Consider the following 13,357-nt stretch of genomic DNA (forward strand, 5'->3'; position numbering starts at 1 on the left):
TGCGATAGTCTGTCTCTGACAAGCCAGCACAGGTGACATAGGTGCGAACACAGGAAGCTTGCAGACCCTCGCTGCCTGCAGACACCGAGCAGCCACACTAGGAGGGCGGCCTAAGCCGTAGGCGAAATGTGCTCATTCGCTTTGGCGCGACGTCGAACTATAAATAATGCTGTCACTAGCGTGAGCGTCGTGGAAAGTCGGAAAAGTCGGCTGCGAGGGTGAGTGCCTAGTTTGGGGAGCGTTTCGTAGTATGCGCAGTGCAATGGAGACGCGGAAACTTGTTGTGGCCCAGTGTTTTGCAGTTGGACGACAAGATTGGTACACAGTAGTAAAGAGCGAGGCACTGAGTTGGCATGAATAATGGAGTGCACAATGGGGCTCGAGATGTGTTTGTTACCTCAGGTGCTGTATGATTGTCGTCAAGGAGTGAAAACGGAGCAATTTGTGACGGCTCTTTCAATTTAAGACGTTAAAAACAGACGGAATTTGCATTTGTAATACCAGAGCATCGAAACTACTTGGTACTTTTGTGTATATGAACGGGTCCGCGCCTTTGTACTCTGCTCCCATCACCGCTACAAACCAACCAACCATCGTGTCCGTGCGCATCTGAGTCGCAAAGAATGGGGAATAGCGCAGTTTGCTCGTGCATGGGGCGTATCTCAGTTGGTAGAGCGTTAGATTGGCATGTGAAAGGTCCAGTGTTCAAGCCGCGGCGCCACCATTTTTTTGGTCAGTGCATGGTAAGTGTTGGTCGCGGCGAACCTAAAGGCACGCAAGATGTTGCAAAGCCAGCGTCACAGACTGATATGATGTATACTGACGTAAGGAGAGCAAGATGTAAGTGTGGGGACCGGCTGTTATCGAGGTGTCATCGAGTGCAGATCTGTCTTAGGTATCGCGGCTTAACCTCATTGAAGTCTAGAGGGTGGACAACACGTTGGTCTTACTCAGAGCGGTGTCCGAATTCTATTTTCGACGTTATACGTGCCACTTTCATTGTGGCCAACTACGATTCGATACAGAATGCACGAAACCTGAAAGACACCCTAACGGATACATAGAGAGTAGTGTTTGTCTGCTGAATAATGGGAGTGCAAGGGTCTGTGTCGTCTATATGGCTGTATGTAGCACCATTAGTCTTCGGGGGGGCGGGCGTAGCTCATATGGTAGAGCGCTCGCTTAGTATGCGAGAGGAACTGGGATCAATACCCAGTGCCTCCAGAATTTTTAACACACCTACATGCGCACCTTGCCATGCAAGTGGAATAATTCACAACCAGCAGATGTGTCTAGGAAGATACAAGCGAATGATTAGCACCCACAATTGACAAGCGTGCTGTTATTAGTGCGCAGGAAGCACCCTCCTCCCACGCCTACACTTAATTTAGAAACAGTACAAGTGTTCCCGTAAGATTCTGAAGCCTATGTCGGAAAGATCTGCCTTGCGCTGAGTTCACGTAAATCCCACTGCACATTCCTATTCTTTGCGTGCAGTCAGCTGCTACTGGTGTTGCTAGTTGTGACTGCTGATAACAGATGCCGTAGCAATCAATTCATGGAGTGAGTTGTATGTTTTGCGATAGTCTGTCTCTGACAAGCAACCACAGGTGACATAGGTGCGAACACAGGAAGCTTGCAGACCCTCGCTGCCTGCAGACACCGAGCAGCCACACTAGGAGGGCGGCCTAAGCCGTAGGCGAAATGTGCTCATTCGCTTTGGCGCGACGTCGAACTATAAATAATGCTGTCACTAGCGTGAGCGTCGTGGAAAGTCGGAAAAGTCGGCTGCGAGGGTGAGTGCCAAGTTTGGGGAGCGTTTCGTAGTATGCGCAGTGCAATGGAGACGCGGAAACTTATTGAGGCCCAGTGTTTTTCAGTTGGACGACAAGATTGGTACACAGTAGTAAAGAGCGAGGCACTGAGTTGGCATGAATAATGGAGTGCACAATGGGGCTCGAGATGTGTTTGTTACCTCAGGTGCTGTATGATTGTCGTCAAGGAGTGAAAACGGAGCAATTTGTGACGGCTCTTTCAATTTAAGACGTTAAAAACAGACGGAATTTGCATTTGTAATACCAGAGCATCGAAACTACTTGGAACTTTTGTGTATATGAACGGGTCCGCGCCTTTGTACTCTGCTCCCTTCACCGCTACAAACCAACCAACCATCGTGTCCGTGCGCATCTGAGTCGCAAAGAATGGGGAATAGCGCAGTTTGCTCGTGCATGGGGCGTAGCTCAGTTGGTAGAGCGTTCGCTTGGCATTGGAAAGGTCCAGGGTTCAAGCCGCGGCGCCTCCATTTTTTGTGGTCAGTGCATGGTAAGTGTAGGTCGCGGCGAACCTAAAGGCACTCAAGATGTTGCAAAGCCAGCGTCACAGACTGATATGATGTATACTGACGTAAGGAGAGCAAGATGTAAGTGTGGGGACCGGCTGTTATCGAGGTGTCATCGAGTGCAGATCTGTCTTAGGTATCGCGGCTTAACCTCATTGAAGTCTAGAGGGTGGACAACACGTTGGTCTTACTCAGAGCGGTGTCCGAATTCTATTTTCGACGTTATACGTGCCACTTTCATTGTGGCCAACTACGATTCGATACAGAATGCACGAAACCTGAAAGACACCCTAACGGATACATAGAGAGTAGTGTTTGTCTGCTGAATAATGGGAGTGCAAGGGTCTGTGTCGTCTATATGGCTGTATGTAGCACCATTAGTCTTCGGGGGGGGGGGGGGGGGCGGGCGTAGCTAAGATGGTAGAGCGCTCGCTTAGTATGCGAGAGGTACTGGGATCTACACCCAGTGCCTCCAGAATTTTTAACACACCTACATGCGCACCTTGCCATGCAAGTGGAATAATTCACAACCAGCAGATGTGTCTAGGAAGATACAAGCGAATGATTAGCATCCACAATTGACAAGCGTGCTGTTATTAGTGCGCACGAAGCACCCTCCTCCCACGCCTACACTTAATTTAGAAACAGTACAAGTGTTCCCGTAAGATTCTCAAGCCTATGTCGGAAAGATCTGCCTTGCGCTGAGTTCACGTAAATCCCACTGCACATTCCTATTCTTTGCGTGCAGTCAGCTGCTACTGGTGTTGCTAGTTGTGATTGCTGATAACAGATGCCGTAGCAATCAATTCATGGAGTGAGTTGTATGTTTTGCGACAGTCTGTCTCTGACAAGCAAGCACAGGTGACATAGGTGCGAACACAGGAAGCTTGCAGACCCTCGCTGCCTGCAGACACCGAGCAGCCACACTAGGAGGGCGGCCTAAGCCGTAGGCGAAATGTGCTCATTCGCTTTGGCGTGACGTCGAACTATAAATAATGCTGTCACTAGCGTGAGCGTCGTGGAAAGTCGGAAAAGTCGGCTGCGAGGGTGAGTGCCAAGTTTGGGTAGCGTTTCGTAGTATGCGCAGTGCAATGGAGACGCGGAAACTTGTTGTGGCCCAGTGTTTTGCAGTTGGACGACAAGATTGGTACACAGTAGTAAAGAGCGAGGCACTGAGTTGGCATGAATAATGGAGTGCACAATGGGGCTCGAGATGTGTTTGTTACCTCAGGTGCTGTATGATTGTCGACAAGGAGTGAAAACGGAGCAATTTGTGATGGCTCTTTCAATTTAAGACGTTAAAAACAGACGGAATTTGCATTTGTAATACCAGAGCATCGAAACTACTTGGAAGTTTTGTGTATATGAACGGGTCCGCGCCTTTGTACTCTGCTCCCTTCACCGCTACAAACCAACAACCATCGTGTCCGTGCCATCTGAGTCGCAAAGAATGGGGAATAGCGCCGTTTGCTCGTGCATGGGGCGTAGGTCAGTTGGTAGAGCGTTCGCTTGGCATGTGAAAGGTCCAGGGTTCAAGCCGCGGCGCCTCCATTTTTTGTGGTCAGTGCATGGTAAGTGTTGGTCGCGGCGAACCTAAAGGCACGCAAGATGTTGCAAAGCCAGCGTCACAGACTGATATGATGTATACTGACGTAAGGAGAGCAAGATGTAAGTGTGGGGACCGGCTGTTATCGAGGTGTCATCGAGTGCAGATCTGTCTTAGGTATCGCGGCTTAACCTCATTGAAGTCTAGAGGGTGGACAACACGTTGGTCTTACTCAGAGCGGTGTCCGAATTCTATTTTCGACGTTATACGTGCCACTTTCATTGTGGCCAACTACGATTCGATACAGAATGCACGAAACCTGAAAGACACCCTAACGGATACATAGAGAGTAGTGTTTGTCTGCTGAATAATGGGAGTGCAAGGGTCTGTGTCGTCTATATGGCTGTATGTAGCACCATTAGTCTTCGGGGGGGCGGGCGTAGCTCAGATGGTAGAGGTACTGGGATCTATACCCAGTGCCTCCAGAATTTTTAACACACCTACATGCGCACCTTGCCATGCAAGTGGAATAATTCACAACCAGCAGATGTGTCTAGGAAGATACAAGCGAATGATTAGCATCCACAATTGACAAGCGTGCTGTTATTAGTGCGCAGGAAGCACCCTCCTCCCACGCCTACACTTAATTTAGAAACAGTACAAGTGTTCCCGTAAGATTCTCAAGCCTATGTCGGAAAGACCTGCCTTGCGCTGAGTTCACGTAAATCCCACTGCACATTCCTATTCTTTGCGTGCAGTCAGCTGCTACTGGTGTTGCTAGTTGTGACTGCTGATAACAGATGCCGTAGCAATCAATTCATGGAGTGAGTTGTATGTTTTGCGATAGTCTGTCTCTGACAAGCAAGCACAGGTGACATAGGTGCGAACACAGGAAGCTTGCAGACCCTCGCTGCCTGCAGACACCGAGCAGCCACACTAAGAGGGCGGCCTAAGCCGTAGGCGAAATGTGCTCATTCGCTTTGGCGCGACGTCGAACTATAAATAATGCTGTCACTAGCGTGAGAGTCGTGGAAAGTCGGAAAAGTCGGCTGCGAGGGTGAGTGCCAAGTTTGGGGAGCGTTTCGTAGTATGCGCAGTGCAATGCAGACGCGGAATCTTGTTGTGGCCCAGTGTTTTGCAGTTGGACGACAAGATTGGTACACAGTAGTAAAGAGCGAGGCACTGAGTTGGCATGAATAATGGAGTGTACAATGGGGCTCGAGATGTGTTTGTTACCTCAGGTGCTGTATGATTGTCGACAAGGAGTGAAAACGGAGCAATTTGTGACGGCTCTTTCAATTTAAGACGTTAAAAACAGACGCAATTTGCATTTGTAATACCAGAGCATCGAAACTACTTGGAACTTTTGTGTATATGAACGGGTCCGCGCCTTTGTACTCTGCTCCCTTCACCGCTACAAACCAACAACCATCGTGTCCGTGCGCATCTGAGTCGCAAAGAATGGGGAATAGCGCCGTTTGCTCGTGCATGGGGCGTAGCTCAGTTGGTAGAGCGTTCGGTTGGCATGTGAAAGGTCCAGGGTTCAAGCCGCGGCGCCTCCATTTTTTGTGGTCAGTGCATGGTAAGTGTTGGTCGCGGCGAACCTAAAGGCACGCAAGATGTTGCAAAGCCAGCGTCACAGACTGATATGATGTATACTGACGTAAGGAGAGCAAGATGTAAGTGTGGGGACCGGCTGTTATCGAGGTGTCATCGAGTGCAGATCTGTCTTAGGTATCGCGGCTTAACCTCATTGAAGTCTAGAGGGTGGACAACACGTTGGTCTTACTCAGAGCGGTGTCCGAATTCTATTTTCGACGTTATACGTGCCACTTTCATTGTGGCCAACTACGATTCGATACAGAATGCACGAAACCTGAAAGACACCCTAACGGATACATAGAGAGTAGTGTTTGTCTGCTGAATAATGGGAGTGCAAGGGTCTGTGTCGTCTATATGGCTGTATGTAGCACCATTAGTCTTCGGGGGGGGGGGGGGGGGGGGCGGGCGTAGCTCAGATGGTAGAGGTACTGGGATCTATACCCAGTGCCTCCAGAATTTTTAACACACCTACATGCGCACCTTGCCATGCAAGTGGAATAATTCACAACCAGCAGATGTGTCTAGGAAGATACAAGCGAATGATTAGCATCCACAATTGACAAGCGTGCTGTTATTAGTGCGCAGGAAGCACCCTCCTCCCACGCCTACACTTAATTTAGAAACAGTACAAGTGTTCCCGTAAGATTCTCAAGCCTATGTCGGAAAGATCTGCCTTGCGCTGAGTTCACGTAAATCCCACTGCACATTCCTATTCTTTGCGTGCAGTCAGCTGCTACTGGTGTTGCTAGTTGTGACTGCTGATAACAGATGCCGTAGCAATCAATTCATGGAGTGAGTTGTATGTTTTGCGATAGTCTGTCTCTGACAAGCAAGCACAGGTGACATAGGTGCGAACACAGGAAGCTTGCAGACCCTCGCTGCCTGCAGACACCGAGCAGCCACACTAGGAGGGCGGCCTAAGCCGTAGGCGAAATGTGCTCATTCGCTTTGGCGCGACGTCGAACTATAAATAATGCTGTCACTAGCGTGAGAGTCGTGGAAAGTCGGAAAAGTGGCTGCGAGGGTGAGTGCCAAGTTTGGGGAGCGTTTCGTAGTATGCGCAGTGCAATGGAGACGCGGAAACTTGTTGTGGCCCAGTGTTTTGCAGTTGGACGACAAGATTGGTACACAGTAGTAAAGAGCGAGCTCTGAGTTGGCATGAATAATGGTGTGCACAATGGGGCTCGAGATGTGTTTGTTACCTCAGGTGCTGTATGATTGTCGACAAGGAGTGAAAACGGAGCAATTTGTGATGGCTCTTTCAATTTAAGACGTTAAAGACAGACGGAATTTGCATTTGTAATACCAGAGCATCGAAACTACTTGGAAGTTTTGTGTATATGAACAGGTCCGCGCCTTTGTACTCTGCTCCCTTCACCGCTACAAACCAACCAACCATCGTGTCCGTGCGCATCTGAGTCGCAAAGAATGGGGAATAGCGCAGTTTACTCGTGCATGGGGCGTAGCTCAGTTGGTAGAGCGTTCGCTTGGCATGTGAAAGGTCCAGGGTTCAAGCCGCGGCGCCTCCGTTTTTTGTGGTCAGTGCATGGTAAGTGTTGGTCGCGGCGAACCTAAAGGCACGCAAGATGTTGCAAAGCCAGCGTCACAGACTGATATGATGTATACTGACATAAGGATAGCAAGATGTAAGTGTGGGGACCGGCTGTTATCGAGGTGTCATCGAGTGCAGATCTGTCTTAGGTATCGCGGCTTAACCTCATTGAAGTCTAGAGGGTGGACAACACGTTGGTCTTACTCAGAGCGGTGTCCGAATTCTATTTTCGACGTTATACGTGCCACTTTCATTGTGGCCAACTACGATTCGATACAAAATGCACGAAACCTGAAAGACACCCTAACGGATACATAGAGAGTAGTGTTTGTCTGATGAATAATGGGAGTGCAAGGGTCTGTGTCGTCTATATGGCTGTATGTTGCACCATTAGTCTTCGGGAGGGCGGGCGTAGCTCAGATGGTAGAGCGCTCGATTAGTATGCGAGAGGTACTGGGATCAATACCCAGTGCCTCCAGAATTTTTAACACACCTACATGCGCACCTTGCCATGCAAGTGGAATAATTCACAACCAGCAGATGTGTCTAGGAAGATACAAGCGAATGATTAGCAGCCACAATTGACAAGCGTGCTGTTATTAGTGCGCAGGAAGCACCCTCCTCCCACGCCTACACTTAATTTAGAAACAGTACAAGTGTTCCCGTAAGATTCTCAAGCCTATGTCGGAAAGATCTGCCTTGCGCTGAGTTCACGTAAATCCCACTGCACATTCCTATTCTTTGCGTGCAGTCAGCTGCTACTGGTGTTGCTAGTTGTGACTGCTGATAACAGATGCCGTAGCAATCAATTCATGGAGTGAGTTGTATGTTTTGCGATAGTCTGTCTCTGACAAGCAAGCACAGGTGACATAGGTGCGAACACAGGAAGCTTGCAGACCCTCGCTGCCTGCAGACACCGAGCAGCCACACTAAGAGGGCGGCCTAAGCCGTAGGCGAAATGTGCTCATTCGCTTTGGCGCGACGTCGAACTATAAATAATGCTGTCACTAGCGTGAGCGTCGTGGAAAGTCGGCTGCGAGGGTGAGTGCCAAGTTTGGGGAGCGTTTCGTAGTATGCACAGTGCAATGGAGACGCGGAAACTTGTTGTGGCCCAGTGTTTCGCAGTTGGACGACAAGATTGGTACACAGTAGTAAAGAGCGAGGCACTGAGTTGGCATGAATAATGGAGTGCACAATGGGGCTCGAGATGTGTTTGTTACCTCAGGTGCTGTATGATTGTCGACAAGGAGTGAAAACGGAGCAATTTGTGATGGCTCTTTCAATTTAAGACGTTAAAAACAAACGGAATTTGCATTTGTAATACCAGAGCATCGAAACTACTTGGAAGTTTTGTGTATATGAACGGGTCCGCGCCTTTGTACTCTGCTCCCTTCACCGCTACAAACCAACCAACCATCGTGTCCGTGCGCATCTGAGTCGCAAAGAATGGGGAATAGCGCAGTTTGCTCGTGCCTCGGGCGTAGCTCAGTTGGTAGGGCGTTCGCTTCGCATGTGAAAGGTCCAGGGTTCAAGCCGCGGCGTCTCCATTTTTTGTGGTCAGTGCATGGTAAGTGTTGGTCGCGGCGAACCTAAAGGCACGCAAGATGTTGCAAAGCCAGCGTCACAGACTGATATGATGTATACTGACGTAAGGAGAGCAAGATGTAAGTGTGGGGACCGGCTGTTATCGAGGTGTCATCGAGTGCAGATCTGTCTTAGGTATCGCGGCTTAACCTCATTGAAGTCTAGAGGGTGGACAACACGTTGGTCTTACTCAGAGCGGTGTCCGAATTCTATTTTCGACGTTATACGTGCCACTTTCATTGTGGCCAACTACGATTCGATACAGAATACACGAAACCTGAAAGACACCCTAACGGATACATAGAGAGTAGTGTTTGTCTGCTGAATAATGGGAGTGCAAGGGTCTGTGTCGTCTATATGGCTGTATGTAGCACCATAAGTCTTCGGGGGGGCGGGCTTAGCTCAGATGGTAGAGCCCTCGCTTAGTATGCGAGAGGTACTGGGATCTATACCCAGTGCCTCCAGAATTTTTAACACACCTACATGCGCACCTTGCCATGCAAGTGGAATAATTCACAACCAGCAGATGTGTCTAGGAAGATACAAGCGAATGATTAGCATCCACAATTGACAAGCGTGCTGTTATTAGTGCGCAGGAAGCACCCTCCTCCCACGCCTACACTTAATTTAGAAACACTACAAGTGTTCCCGTAAAATTCTCAAGCCTATGTCGGAAAGATCTGCCTTGCGCTGAGTTCACGTAAATCCCACTGCACATTCCTATTCTTTGCGTGCAGTCAGCTGCTACTGGTGTTGCTAGTTGTGACTGCTGATAACAGATGCCGTAGCAATCAATTCATGGAGTGAGTTGTATGTTTTGCGATAGTCTGTCTCTGACAAGCAAGCACAGGTGACATAGGTGCGAACACAGGAAGCTTGCAGACCCTCGCTGCCTGCAGACACCGAGCAGCCACACTAGGAGGGCGGCCTAAGCCGTAGGCGAAATGTGCTCATTCGCTTTGGCGCGACGTCGAACTATAAATAATGCTGTCACTAGCGTGAGCGTTGCGTGAGCGTCGTGGAAAGTCGGCTGCGAGGGTGAGTGCCAAGTTTGGGGAGCGTTTCGTAGTATGCGCAGTGCAATGGAGACGCGGAAACTTGGTGTGGCCCAGTGTTTTGCAGTTGGACGACAAGATTGGTACACAGTAGTAAAGAGCGAGGCACTGAGTTGGCATGAATAATGGAGTGCACAATGGGGCTCGAGATGTGTTTGTTACCTCAGGTGCTGTATGATTGTCGACAAGGAGTGAAAACGGAGCAATTTGTGATGGCTCTTTCAATTTAAGACGTTAAAAACAGACGGAATTTGCATTTGTAATACCAGAGCATCGAAACTACTTGGAAGTTTTGTGTATATGAACGGGTTCGCGCCTTTGTACTCTGCTCCCTTCACCGCTACAAACCAACCAACCATCGTGTCCGTGCGCATCTGAGTCGCAAAGAATGGGGAATAGCGCAGTTTACTCGTGCATGGGGCGTAGCTCAGTTGGTAGAGCGTTCGCTTGGCATGTGAAAGGTCCAGGGTTCAAGCCGCGGCGCCTCCATTTTTTGTGGTCAGTGCATGGTAAGTGTTGGTCGCGGCGAACCTAAAGGCACGCAAGATGTTGCAAAGCCAGCGTCACAGACTGATATGATGTATACTGACGTAAGGAGAGCAAGATGTAAGTGTGGGGACCGGCTGTTATCGAGGTGTCATCGAGTGCAGATCTGTCTTAGGTATCGCGGCTTAACCTCATTGAAGTCTAGAGGGTGGACAACACGTTGGTCTTACTCAGAGCGGTGTCCGAATTCAATTTTCGACGTTATACGTGCCACTTTCATTGTGGCCAACTACGATTCGATACAGAATGCACGAAACCTGAAAGACACCCTAACGGATACATAGAGAGTAGTGTTTGTCTGCTGAATAATGGGAGTGCAAAGGTCTGTGTCGTCTATATGGCTGTATGTAGCACCATCAGTCTTCGGGGGGGGGGGGGGGGGGGGGCGGGCGTAGCTCAGATGGTAGAGCCCTCGCTTAGTATGCGAGAGGTACTGGGATCTATACCCAGTGCCTCCAGAATTTTTAACACACCCACATGCGCACCTTGCCATGCAAGTGGAATAATTCACAACCAGCAGATGTGTCTAGGAAGATACAAGCGAATGATTAGCATCCACAATTGACAAGCGTGCTGTTATTAGTGCGCAGGAAGCACCCTCCTCCCACGCCTACACTTAATTTAGAAACAGTACAAGTGTTCCCGTAAAATTCTCAAGCCTATGTCGGAAAGATCTGCCTTGCGCTGAGTTCACGTAAATCCCACTGCACATTCCTATTCTTTGCGTGCAGTCAGCTGCTACTGGTGTTGCTAGTTGTGACTGCTGATAACAGATGCCGTAGCAATCAATTCATGGAGTGAGTTGTATGTTTTGCGATAGTCTGTCTCTGACAAGCAAGCACAGGTGACATAGGTGCGAACACAGGAAGCTTGCAGACCCTCGCTGCCTGCAGACACCGAGCAGCCACACTAGGAGTGCGGCCTAAGCCGTAGGCGAAATGTGCTCATTCGCTTTGGCGCGACGTCGAACTATAAATAATGCTGTCACTAGCGTGAGCGTTGCGTGAGCGTCGTGGAAAGTCGGCTCCGAGGGTGAGTGCCAAGTTTGGGGAGCGTTTCGTAGTATGCGCAGTGCAATGGAGACGCGGAAACTTGTTGTGGCCCAGTGTTTTGCAGTTGGACGACAAGATTGGTACACAGTAGTAAAGAGCGAGGCACTGAGTTGGCATGAATAATGGAGTGCACAATGGGGCTCGAGATGTGTTTGTTACCTCAGGTGCTGTATGATTGTCGACAAGGAGTGAAAACGGAGCAATTTGTGATGGCTCTTTCAATTTAAGACGTTAAAAACAGACGGAATTTGCATTTGTAATACCAGAGCATCGAAACTACTTGGAAGTTTTGTGTATATGAACGGGTTCGCGCCTTTGTACTCTGCTCCCTTCACCGCTACAAACCAACCAACCATCGTGTCCGTGCGCATCTGAGTCGCAAACAATGGGGAATAGCGCAGTTTACTCGTGCATGGGGCGTAGCTCAGTTGGTAGAGCGTTCGCTTGGCATGTTAAAGGTCCAGGGTTCAAGCCGCGGCGCCTCCATTTTTTGTGGTCAGTGCATGGTAAGTGTTTGTCGCGGCGAACCAAAAGGCACGCAAGATGTTGCAAAGCCAGCGTCACAGACTGATATGATGTATACTGACGTAAGGAGAGCAAGATGTAAGTGTGGGGACCGGCTGTTATCGAGGTGTCATCGAGTGCAGATCTGTCTTAGGTACCGCGGCTTAACCTCATTGAAGTCTAGAGGGTGGACAACACGTTGGTCTTACTCAGAGCGGTGTCCGAATTCTCTTTTCGACGTTATACGTGCCACTTTCATTGTGGCCAACTACGATTCGATACAGAATGCACGAAACCTGAAAGACACCCTAACGGATACATAGAGAGTAGTGTTTGTCTGCTGAATAATGGGAGTGCAAAGGTCTGTGTCGTCTATATGGCTGTACGTAGCACCATCAGTCTTCGGGGGGGGGGGGGGGCGTGGGGGCGGGCGTAGCTCAGATGGTAGAGCCCTCGCTTAGAATGCGAGAGGTACTGGGATATATACCCAATGCCTCCAGAATTTTTAACACACCTACATGCGCACCTTGCCATGCAAGTGGAATAATTCACAACCAGCAGATGTGTCTAGGAAGATACAAGCGAATGATTAGCATCCACAATTGACAAGCGTGCTGTTTTTAGTGCGCAGGAAGCACCCTCCTCCCACGCCTACACTTAATTTAGAAACACTACAAGTGTTCCCGTAAAATTCTCAAGCCTATGTCGGAAAGATCTGCCTTGCGCTGAGTTCACGTAAATCCCACTGCACATTCCTATTCTTTGCGTGCAGTCAGCTGCTACTGGTGTTGCTAGTTGTGACTGCTGATAACAGATGCCGTAGCAATCAATTCATGGAGTGAGTTGTATGTTTTGCGATAGTCTGTCTCTGACAAGCAAGCACAGGTGACATAGGTGCGAACACAGGAAGCTTGCAGACCCTCGCTGCCTACAGACACCGAGCAGCTACACTAGGAGGGCGGCCTAAGCCGTAGGCGAAATGTGCTCATTCGCTTTGGCGCGACGTCGAACTATAAATAATGCTGTCACTAGCGTGAGCGTTGCGTGAGCGTCGTGGAAAGTCGGCTGCGAGGGTGAGTGCCAAGTTTGGGGAGCGTTTCGTAGTATGCGCAGTGAAATGGAGACGCGGAAACTTGTTGTGGCCCAGTGTTTTGCAGTTGGACGACAAGATTGGTACACAGTAGTAAAGAGCGAGGCACTGAGTTGGCATGAATAATGGAGTGCACAATGGGGCTCGAGATGTGTTTGTTACCTCAGGTGCTGTATGATTGTCGTCAAGGAGTGAAAACGGAGCAATTTGTGACGGCTCTTTCAATTTAATACGTTAAAAACAAACGGAATTTGCATTTGTAATACCAGAGCTTCGAAACTACTTGGAACTTTTGTGTATATGAACGGGTCCGCGCCTTTGTACTCTGCTCCCTTCACCGCTACAAACCAACAACCATCGTGTCCGTTCGCATCTGAGTCGCAAAGAATGGGGAATAGCGCCGTTTGTTCGTGCATGGGGCGTAGCTCAGTTGGTAGAGCGTTCGCTTGGCATGTGAAAGGTCCAGGGTTCAAGCCGCGGCGCCTCAA

At 49.4% G+C, this 13,357-nt stretch overlaps 1 non-coding gene across 1 annotated transcript; it reads left to right on the forward strand.

Moving 5' to 3' along the window:
* The first annotated feature begins 13,284 nt into the window (after positions 1 to 13,284).
* Trnaa-ggc (transfer RNA alanine (anticodon GGC)) lies at positions 13,285 to 13,357 on the forward strand. Its single transcript has one exon. It is a non-coding gene; the product is annotated as a tRNA-Ala (tRNA).

Source organism: Schistocerca gregaria, chromosome 10 (assembly GCF_023897955.1).
Source record: "Schistocerca gregaria isolate iqSchGreg1 chromosome 10, iqSchGreg1.2, whole genome shotgun sequence".
Taxonomy (NCBI): domain Eukaryota; kingdom Metazoa; phylum Arthropoda; class Insecta; order Orthoptera; family Acrididae; genus Schistocerca; species Schistocerca gregaria.